The following is a 12,013-nucleotide window of genomic DNA, read 5'->3' as shown; positions in this document are numbered from 1 at the left end:
AAGATTTAGAACTAGTTGAAACGCGTATTTTGGTGAAATAATTAAGTGATTATATTCATTCGTTTATGAGCAGCAGCAGCAGCAAAACAAATCCAGTGAAAACTATCGACATTTCAATCAGCAATCTTCAATTATCGCCTACTAAGACTAAACTATAAAATTGATAGCCAAGAAATGTCAAAGTCAAATCACCCCCCGTTGTTATATAGCTAGCGTAAAAAGCTGGATTGTTCTGATAAAATTCATTGTTGTTTCAACATTTTTTTGTTATTACAACAAATCGAAAACACTTTTTGAAACAACAAAAATATTTATTATTTTGAATAGCTGTCAATTCTCTGCGTGTTGAACATTACTGTAAAGTATTAAACATGATTTGGTTGAAAACTTTCAAACTGATTATTTTTAGCATACTATACTTATTTATATAATGTTTAGATTCCTATTTCGAACACTTGCGGCTTAGGCTGACTTGAAATGCAACTAATAGACAAAAATCAGTCTGAATTGGCGATTAAAAATATTAATATATCACCTTTTATTGTAAGTTTTTCTTAAAAGTATTGAAAAATATTTTGTTTCCATTGTCAATCACTGTGATTATTCAGTCGCATATTCCGAACAGCACTAATAAATCCTATTCATATAAATAATTTAGCATACAAATTAATCTGAGCTGGTTTATCTGAGATCGAGCTAGAAAGTAATTACTACTCCCAGGGTATAAAATAGGTTCAAACACAATAAATTTGAGTTGCAATTAACTTCCACTTCCTGGGAATTGGATGACATATATCAGTGAAATATTTCAACCACCACGCCATACAAAATCCGCGTGTTCGGAATATAATCTCTCTTTTTTAATCACCAATGAAAACGTTTTAATTCGTTGTGCATTTCCAATGAATAGGCTGTGTATGGTTGAAAGTGATCAAATTTAATAAAAAAAAATTAGACTGTGAAATTGCAATGCTTTTTGGTTTTGTATAAAAAATTACTTTGCAATTAATAAGCATGTGCTTGAGCTTAAATCAGTTTACATTACAAAGAACAAACGTTCAGTTTCATTAAACAACATGTGTAAACGTTTGTAAATGCCATTTCATAGTATGTCGTTATATCATAGATATGTACTCTGATTATTTCGCTTATTCCATTTAATACAATTCATACATATTATTACTGATTCATTAAAACAATTGTCGTAAGTACAAAGGTGCATTCGATCTCTATTACAAAAGGTTTGTATTTATAAAAGAAAAATATAAACATATATATTCGATTGAGATGATTTCAGATGGTTCTGACTTTGTTTTTGTCAGCACTCAACAATATTTCAGCTAAAATCATGAACTTTCTGTAAAATATGTTCGTTTTCTCATCAAAATTCAATTCTGTTTGATCCTTCGTCCTTGGCGCTTGTCCCTGCGGGGGCGGCGATGGGGACAGGATCAAACATGTCGCGCTTAAAAAAAGGTCAAAAGTGTCTATTTGATCCTTCGATCTTGACGCTTGTCCCTGCGGGGGCGGGCGATGAAGGCAGGATCAAGCATATCGCGCGTCGGTCGAGTAGTGAAATGAAAAAGCGTCGCAGATTGTTAAAAGTGTTTGATCTATTGATCGTGTCGCTTGCTCTTGCGTGGGCGAGTGATGTACACTTGGTCGGCGTACAATGCGTTTATCGAATTATATGTTCATTTTCTCATCAAAATTATACGGCAAATCCCCCAATATTCTCCAGTAATACAATATACCATTTGAACCTCTATGTTATACCATTCAGATCCTAAGCAAATTGGATCCCCGTTGTTGTCGATATTGACGTTTAAAAAATATGATTTTTTTAAATAAAACTGATCATATTTCATAAACAAATAAATAGAATCACTTAACTCTTTCACAAAAATGCGCGTTTCAACTAGTTCTAAAACTTTGTAGAAGACGTAATTTTGATAGAATTTGAAGTAAAAAATTTTAGGGGAAAATATCAATTTTTCAAAGGGGCCATAGTTGACTTATAAGCTTGGCGTCTTGGGAAAAGTTGTTCAAAATTTAACAGAAAACAACTTTATAGAACAGTTCAAAGCACTAGCTTGAAAAGCATAAAAGTTGGAAAAAATATTTCCGTGTTTTGTTGGACCACCCTTATGTCACTGAATGTCAAAATGTAGTCCTCATCATATGTAACATTTTTGCCGAAGACAGTTTTGTTCTAAAAAATCATCTTCATAATCAATTTTTTTTCACCTAATTTTGCGGTCTGGCCCAATGCGCAATGTCGATTGATGTATTGGTGGTATAACACTTTTGACATTCCGATGTCCTTATACCAGCATGCAAATATTAAAGTGGGTGCCACTTTTTGAGCTCGAGTTCCACTTATGTTATGTGATGAAATGGAACGCTATGGAACGGAACGCAGAATCAAAACAAAACAGTGAAAGAGGTAATCAGAAACACAGTTCTAGGGTGACTAGATGTTCAAATCAAAATTGAACTCCGATGGTTTGCATGAGGTACCGTTCAAATTAGCGGGGGTACACGGTACTTAGAAAAGCCTGATAAAAATTCGCCACACACAGTAAGCTCAAAGTACCCTTTAAAGGGTAAAAAAGTACCCACTTTGAGAGAAACTAGTTTACCTCATAAAAAGAGTAAAGGGCCTGCACGGTTGTTTGCGAATACCCTTTAATGGGTGAAAAAATACTCTTTGTCGAATAGCAACCGGATCTGTCAGAAAACGGGTAAATTCATATATGTAAAACGGGTAAATAAATACCCATTTTCGAGAAGCAATGGCTGTTGAAAAACGGGTGATTTTAAACCCGTTTATGGGTGAAAAAATAGTTGGCTGACATCACCTGCAGCTGTGCGCAGTTTCGGAGTTTTTTAATAATTCAACTCGTATTGATACTACTCTTTGCATGCAACATATTTCCCGATGGAAACATTTAAAGAAATGGTAAGATGTGACCTCAAATACTAATCGTTATTTAGAAAAACTGGTTATAATCAACACTAATAATTTTCAGATGGTTCCGTTGCTCCTGCCGCACGCATCTTGGAGGACCAGCATCCTTGGAAATACATAATTGATTAGTGTCATAACACTATGTGTGTATGTATTTATTAATAAAGTTTATATAACAATAATTTTTACAAATAAAACTGCATTTTCCGCTAATTTCTTTCAAGAATCGTAATAATTGATGAAATTATAAATGTCCATATCTACCATTCACAAAAAGGGTAAATTTTTACCCTTTTTACGTCGCGAGCACGATTTACAAAGCGGGTAAAAAAATACCCATCTTTGACATAAACTGCCTTTACCCGTTAATGAGTAAACAGGGTTTACCCATTAAATGGGTAGAGGCACTTTTAGCGGAAATGGGTATTTTTTCACCCATTAAAGGGTAATCGCAAACAACCGTGTGTACACTGTAAGACCAAAGTACCCTTTAAAGGGTAAAAAAGTACCCTTTATGAGAGAAACTAGTTTAACTCATAAAAAGAGTAAAGGGCCTTTACTCATTAAAGAGTAAACACCTTGTACGTCAAAACAACGAGTAAATTTTACCCTTTATTCCAAATGAAAATTTTGGCGAAATGGGTAAAATTCACTCTGTTTTTTTTTACTAGTTCGTTTATTTGGGACTCAAATGCGTGTAACGCTTTACGGAGCCGAAGTTCATTTTTGTACTATTTACAATTTATTTACTTTTTCATTACCAAAGTTAGTATGGGATGGAGCCAGGGTACTCGTGGCAACTCGAGGTTAATGGTCACAATTTTGAAAGGGAAGGACATGGTAAGGATTGGGTTTAGGGTTCTCTGCAGCTCATCCGGGAGGTATAGCGTGGTAGCTCTATTATCGTGTCATGGCATTGGTACCAATTTCTTGCCGGTATTCGTCTGCCGGATGGCCAGGATCCTCAATCCAACACAAAAGGGACAACACAGAGAAAAAAAAAACTGGAGAAGAGAACACAAGAGAATTAAACTTTTATACAAGACAAGCGAAGGAAATCGTAAATTGCGACCATATAAGTGAAATCGCGGGTGCCCAACACATCTCTAACTGGAACATAGGGTTGTCTACCTCGGGCCGCAAGGGTATCCAAAAGTTGCGCTCTGGAGGCGTCCATATCCGGGCATTGCCAAACTACGTGATCGATGTCATCATAACCGGAACCACACCTACTACAAATATTGCTCAGCGCGAAGTTAATCCTGTGTAGATGTGCATCTAGCGAGTAATGGTTGGCCAAAAGTCTTGACATCACGCGAATGAAATCTCGACTTATGTCCAAACCTTTCCACCAGGCTCGCAAGGAAACTCTAGGAATTATGGAATGTAACCACCGTCCCAGTTGGTCATTTAGCCAATCGCTTTGCCAACCGTGAAGAGAATTTTGACGTACTAAATGAAAAAATTCATCGTGTGAAATTCGTCTATCATAAATCTCACCTTCCTCAGCGCCCACCTTTGCGAGAGAGTCCGCCTTCTCATTGCCATAAATTAAGCAATGTGAGGGGACCCATACAAAGGTAATCTTATATGATCTTTCGACCAGTGCACACATCTGCTCTCTTATTTTTGTAAGAAAGTAAGATGCATGCTTTACAGGTTTCATCGATCGGAGTGCCTCAATAGAACTGAGACTATCCGAGAAGATGAAGAAGTGGTCTGCGGGCATGTTTGAGATCATCCCCAAAGCGAAGTTGATTGCTGCCAGCTCAGCAACATAAACCGTGCAAGGTTCCTGAAGTTTTCGGAAGGCGGAAGAGTTTTCATTGAAGACACCGAAGCCAGTGGATCCATTTATACGGGACCCGTCAGTGAAATATCTCCTGTAGGAATCGACATTCTGGTACTTTGCGTTAAAAATACGTGGGATAGTAATACATCGAAGTTGATCTGGAATTCCATGAATAGCTTGTTTCATGGACAGATCATATTCAACAGAGGAACTGTCATTGGTGAAGCGTACACGTGGGGGGTTGTAACATGGAAGGCTAATGTCAGATGACATGTAGTAGAGATAAACTCTCATGAATTTTGACTGAGCATTCAGTTTGAGCAATTCTTCGAAATTTTCGATAACGAGTGTGTTGCTCACTCCACACTTAATCAGTATTCTTAGCGAGAGCTCCCAGAATCGGTTCTGTAGCGGTAAAACCCCTGCCAGAACCTCTAGGCTCGCATTATGTGTTGAGTGCATACACCCTAAGGCGATACGCAAACAACGATATTGAATTCGTTCCAATTTAATCAGGTGGCAGTTTGCTGCTGAGAGAAAACAGAAAGAGCCATACTCTAGAACAGAGAGAATTGTTGTTTTATAGAGTTTTATGAGGTCTTCCGGGTGAGCACCCCACCATGTTCCGGTAATTGTTCGTAGAAAATTGATCCTTTGTTGGCATTTTTCCGTTAAATGCCTAATATGGGTTCGCCAAGTGCCTTTTGAATCAAACCAGACCCCAAGGTATTTTGAAGTCAAAGACTGGTCGATGTCTGTTCCCAAAAGCTTAAGCTTCAGTTGGGCAGGATTCCGCTTCCTAGAAAATACAACCAGTTGAGTTTTTTGCGGAGCAAACTCGATCCCTAAGTTTCTAGCCCAAGTGGATAGATTATCAAGGGAATTTTGCAATGGTCTTTGCAGGATTTCCGCTCGTGGACCCTTCATAGAGACCACAGCATCATCTGCAAGTTGTCTAAGCGTGCATGGTTCTTCCAAACAGTTGTTAATATCTTTAACATAAAAATTATAAAGCAAGGGACTTAGACATGAGCCTTGGGGAAGACCCATATAGCTAATTCTGGAAGTTGTCAGTTGACCGAGAGTGAAGCTCATGTGTTTTTCTGACAACAAATTGTACAAGAAATTATTCAACATTCCAGGTAGTCCACTATTGTGCAGGCTTCCTGACAATATTTCTATGGAAACTGAATCAAAAGCGCCCTTAATGTCCAAGAAAACCGAAGCCAATTGCTCCTTGTCCGCAAAGGCTAGTTGAATATCTGATGAAAGCAACGCTAGACAATCGTTTGTTCCTTTGCCCTTGCGAAAGCCAAATTGTGTACTGGAAAGCATGTTGTTTGATTCGACCCAGTGATCGAGTCGGGATAGGATCATTTTTTCTAACAATTTCCTTAAACATGATAACATAGCGATCGGGCGGTACGAATTATGATCAGACGCTGGTTTCCCAGGCTTTTGAATAGCTATTACTTTGACCTGTCTCCATTCAGGTGGAACAATGTTGTGTTCCATGAATGAGTTGAACAGGTCAAGCAACCGTCTTTTAGCGATATCAGGGAGATTTTTAAGAAGATTGAACTTAATCATATCGCTTCCCGGAGAGGGGTTTTTTGATGAAAGAAGAGCCATAGAAAATTCCAGCATAGTGAATGGTCTATCCAAAGCATCGTCTCTTGGAGTTTCCCAAAAAGGCGGATGAGCTGGAACTGAGTCTGGACAGACCTTTTTTGCGAAGTTGAATATCCAACGATTGGAGTATTCGTCACTCTCATTTGAGGATGAGCGGTTTCGCATGTTGCGAGCCACTCTCCAAAGCGTCGTCATTGAAGTTTCTCGTGAGAGGCCATCGATGAAACGTCGCCAATAGCTACGCTTCTTCGCTTTAATAAGATTCTTCAGTCTTTTTTCGAGCTTCGAGTACTCTAAATAAAGTTCTGAGGTACCATATCTACGAAAAGCTTTAAAGGCATTAGATTTTTCTCGATACAACTGAGTGCATTCATCATCCCAACCAGGTGTGGCTGGTCGTCTTTTGAAGGATGCACTTGGAACTCGTTGCTTTTGGGATTCTAATGCACTTTTATAAATCAATTCTGTTAGGAATCGATACTCATCCAACGGTGGGAGAGTGTTGAATGATTCGATACCACAAGGGCCGTAAAAGTTATCAGTCCTCGCTTGGCCCGGGGGGTTTTCGAGGAAGAGCGAGGAACTTCAGTAGCTTTTTTCTTGCTATCTTGTCTAGAGCTTCTTTTCGAAGTATATTTAATCGGCGGAGGCGGGGGCGGCAGATCTTTGCTGCAACACGGAACGGAAGCATCAAAGACCTGTTTCTTCGGCAATTTCAAATTTGCCCCACCTCCTTTAGAATTCGGCAAACTTTTGAGGGAAGATTTCATTACCTTACGGCGCAGTCCCGGAGAAGATGGAGACTTTCGTTTTCCGGGTGCGTGTACCTCCGAAGAATCTCCCCCATCGGTTTCGTCGTCGTTCGCTTCGTCGGAAGACAACTCTTGAAAAGAGTTACCTACTGGGATGGCTGATGAAGACTCTTTTGCAGGCGGATTTAAAGCTTTCACCATTTCCGCATACGTCTTCTTGGAGCGCTTCACAATGGAGCGACTCTCATTTCGAATGCGCCTTTTGTATGCCGGGCACTTCTGCAAATCATGAAGATCCTCACGACAGTAGCTGCATTTTTCAGCTTCCTGTGTGCAATCATCTTCCAAGTGAGCTTGGTTGCATTTGCCACAACGGGGCTTGTTGTCGCAAAAGCTAGCACTATGACCAAGCTGTTTGCAGTTGGTACAATTGAATACCTTCGGCACGTAAAGGCGCACTGGGTAAAAAACACTATCAATGCAAACAAATTTCGGGAGAACGGAACCAGGAAAAGTTACACGAAACGAGGCTGACGGCGAAAACACTTTTTTATTTCCTTCCATGGAAACTGATTGTAATTGTTTACAATCCAGTATAGCCACATCAGGAATGGACCGGTTCTCAAAAACACCTTTGCCAGTCTTAATGTCTTCGCATGTCAGACTCGCGTCGATAATTTTCCCTTCCACCTCGACCTCTCTGGCAGGTATGTAGATAAAATACTCCACAGTAAAAGCCTCATGCTGAGCAATCTCATTCGCTGCTTTGTAACTAGGTGCAGTTACACGCAGCTTGGATTGCTTCACTTGGTGAATAACGGTCCCAGGATATTTACGCGTCAGCTCTCTAGAAATCGAGAGCACATTCAAAATCTTATTTTTGCGCCGGAAATAGACAACCCAAGGCCCAGCCGAAGACGGTTGATAAAACCGCGTTCGAGCAACGAGATCTTTAGGAGGCGTATCGCCTCCATCCGATTCGTCCATGCGGGATAAAAATCAACCGCAACCAAATAATTATAAAAAAAAGCAATAAAGTTAAAAAAAATAAAAATAATAATAATAATAAAGTACAAAAAAAAACAAAAAAATGCTTAAAGTTAACTTATCAGTGGACTATTTTGTACACACCTCCCCTATACGGGCAAAAAAAGAAAAAAAAATAATACCAAAAAAAAAAAAATATATCGAGAAAAAAAAAAAAACTTAACCGATTAGGGCTGTTTTGTACAAGCCTCCCCTATTCGGGTAAAACTGGCACCGGGAGAGAGACAGAAGTGAACCGAAAAACAACCTTGAACTCAACCTTGTTTGTTCGGAGATGCGAAAGCAATTCAAAAGGATGTGGAGTAGGTATACAATTGATACTTATCCGTTCCCGTTCGATGACCGCAGCTGGTCTTCTACACCGTAGGTAGGCAGAAAAAACGTGTCGTCGTTTTCGCTGTTGATGCAAACGGGGGATCCAATCACCGGGGGATGATGGTGACAATATCTTCTCGTGGCACGATACCAGTTGACCCTTGCCAATCTGGTTCGCTTCCTTCACGATGCGCGGTTTAAAGCACTACGGTACAATACTGCACTGGTAAAAACCACACGGGCGGTGGAAGAAAAAACCAAAAAACTACCGACTGCCAAAAACTGAACTGGCTTGTTCAAGCGCACAGCAAGGAATGTTCACTCTGTTTTCTTTTTATATTTATATTAAAAAAAAAGGAATTCCATGGATGAAACTGAATGAAAAATCATATATTTAATTAATTAGATAGCTTTATTCATTGTTTAGTATTGTAATAATCATAGCAGCAGCACATTTGGTAGCAGATGATTTGTATTCTTTCCAACCTGGGGTCCTCGGTTCTTATTCATTTTGTGCAGCGCATTCTGTAAATCATATAATTGATTTTATTTTCGATGAAGAAGTAGTGATAGAATAAACAAATTCCTGATCAAGTTGCATTTACTTACCTTTACTACCAAACCCGTTTCCAATTATGTTAGTTCCACACAAACAGTTCTCATTGCTGAGTCTAAATGATTAGTGAGAAACTCCAAGAAAATTTTCACCCTTTAATGGGTAAATGCTTTGAACGTCAAAATGGGAGAAAAGTACCCTTTATTAAAAATTTGAAAGTACCCTTTATTTTGACATTTTCATATATCAGAGAAAAGTGGGTATTTTTCCCTCATTAAAGGGTAATGCCAAGTTTACAGTGTACTCATTCAGAATAAAGGGCTTGTACGTCAAATCAACGAGTAAATTTTACCCATTATTCAAAATAAATTGTTCAGCAAAGAGGGTAAAATGCACCCTCTTTTGTTTGTTCATTATTTCATACTTTTAAAACAATTTTAATTATATATTAAAACAACAAACTCTATACGTTAGGCTCAATTATATGTAGATATTTATTGGAAGCTATTTGAAAAATGAAAAAAAAAAACATTGACTGAGCTCCTCTTTTTCGAAGGAAAAGAATACAGGGTAAATTTCGTCAGCTGGGAGCGAATCCGGAAATGTCGCTCTTCAGATTGTGTCCCGCATCACTTGGTTACTTGGGGGCTGGTCAATGTAGTCCCATTGCAGGCATTCCCGTGGAAAGAGCAAAAGATCTGGTTATGGAAGATTTGTTGCCTAAGTTCGTCTTCAATCCCAAAATTTTTTTTTGCAACTTCAAACGCATCCCGAAAACATTATTTTTGTTGGTTAGACCTTAGTTTTTTACTTACATTTGGTAGTATCGTTAATGTATTCCCGAGGGCAGCTTCTCAATTTCGTAATGAAAGTCTAATCAATCGTGAAAATTACAATATTTATTTAAAAATTTTCTCAACACTCCTTAAAGTTCAAGAACCCGTCATCGCCATCATCAAAACTTCAACAGCAGATTTTCTGTTTAAATTTGAAAACTTTCCGAAGAAAATGTGTTCACTGTGTTTGAATTGGAGAATAGAATCTAGTGAACACATTTTCATGTAAACTCTTTTAGTTATGAACGAAAAACTGCTTTTGAAAATCCACAAATCAATGACGGATACTGCCCCCTTGAGGATTCTTAAGGAATTATTCCAGAATAGGGTCCTAAAAAGTTTAATAAAATCTTGTTTTCTTTTAATAACACGAAAGAACATGTTACTGCAACTACTTTAGCATTTTTCCCGCTCAATTAACGGATATATCATATTAAAACTTTAATTTAAAAATTGGATCCATAAATGAACCTTGACACTTGAGATCAAACTTGAACTTGAGCGTTCGGCACTAAAATTGGGACAGGGCTTTAGGACCCTATTCACGCAGAAAACTAAACTTTCGCTTAAGATACCATAAGGGTTCATTCACAAATTTCATGACGCTGGAGGGGGTGGTTGGGGTAACGATGTTACAGCTCATACTTTTTATTTAGAATATTTATATAAACATGCTACTAGGGGGTGGGGTTGGTTGATTGTAAAAATTGCAATTTTTGTTATGAAATTTGTGAATGAATTCTAGGAAGCATGAAAGAATCATCTTCTAGAGCTTTTGGAATGTCCATTAGTTATTGTGCGAGGTTCGATATCCGCTTGCGGGTGAGAATCCAGTAGCGGCCCGCAACACGTCCTACGCGTCCGACGGTTAACAGAAGAAAGAGGAAGAGTCATGGCCAACCATATACTAGACGGCACTGTGACACAAGTGTTGCCCGATCGGTTGACGCGTGTTGTTACTGTGCGTTACCACGTTGAGGGACAAGACTCTAAACACACTAATGACATGTTGCTCATTAACCAACGCACTCTACACATCCTTCCTCTCCTCTCTTCTAAATAAGAAACTTTCCCATCAATGTTTTCACATAAAGGATAAAGGATGTGAAGGAATAAACATAAAGGATAAACATAAAGGATCACTAGCCTTTATATGATAGATTTGCGGAAATAAAATGGAATGATTTGGCAACAGACCAGCAGTGCTGAGTTTGCTCGGCGTTGAGAATAATATTATAACTCGGACATGACTTTCTCATTGCTAAAAATGTATTATATTTCGTTATAGATCTTTGAGCTACATTTCCAAACTAATTAACAGCAGAAAAAAATTACTAACTGAATATCGCATTGACAAACATGTTCGTTTGGCTCACGCTGCTCGATTGGCTCACACTTTGACAGAAATGTCAGCTTCCGCGTATCTCTCTTTTAAAGGATCACTAACATAAACGAGAACAATATTTGGAACATCTCCCATAGTTTTTATCATAATTAATCATTCGGTCAGTCATCATCGAAAACTACAAACTATTTTGGTGCAAATGTAAAAAAATCTAAATGAAAATCATTTCACAGCATTTTAGATAGTAAGTGTAGTGTTATCATAGATTTTTCATAAGCATTGCTTCGATTCCAAATGAAGGAAAAAAATGGTTTGAAAAAGTTACAGAAATGTTCATGGTGATTCTCCCTTTAAAACGATATTCGAGCTTTCATTATTATTTATTCAACTGTTTGGGTAGTAAGCGGTTGAGTATAACTATAGTATAAACATCGTTCGTTAAAACCACAGTGCACAAATAAATATTCTCCATACAAGATCACATTCAAAATCCGCCATCTGGGTAAGGAATATGTGTGGCGGCATCAGTGGGAAATAGCTGCGGATTACTCTTAGTGTATTTGAGCAGACTTTCATTTGAAAAATGAACAAACGAAGATTATTTATTCCTAGTGTTCTGCTAGCAAAATTCTACTCATCCTACTCCTCAGGTTTGAATTTAAAAAAACAAGTTTTATGATCAAATTTACATAACGACGTGAGATTTTCAACTTTCAAAACCAAATCGCTACTCACACCGCTTCTTTATATAAAGAGACAAAGTGTCG

The 12,013-nt window shown here is 38.2% G+C and overlaps 1 long non-coding RNA gene across 1 annotated transcript; it reads right to left on the bottom strand.

Annotated features, from left to right (window-relative positions):
• Positions 1-8,950: 8,950 nt before the first annotated feature.
• On the bottom strand, positions 8,951-9,265 carry LOC110674721. Its single transcript, XR_002499126.1, has 2 exons — positions 9,119-9,265; positions 8,951-9,034 (listed from the first exon to the last, which is right to left on the bottom strand). It is a non-coding gene; the product is annotated as an uncharacterized LOC110674721 (long non-coding RNA).
• Positions 9,266-12,013: the final 2,748 nt, after the last annotated feature.

This window comes from Aedes aegypti, chromosome 1 (assembly GCF_002204515.2).
Source record: "Aedes aegypti strain LVP_AGWG chromosome 1, AaegL5.0 Primary Assembly, whole genome shotgun sequence".
Taxonomy (NCBI): domain Eukaryota; kingdom Metazoa; phylum Arthropoda; class Insecta; order Diptera; family Culicidae; genus Aedes; species Aedes aegypti.
Note: the sequence above shows the minus strand (reverse complement) of the source record. Positions and strands in the feature narration are given on the sequence as shown.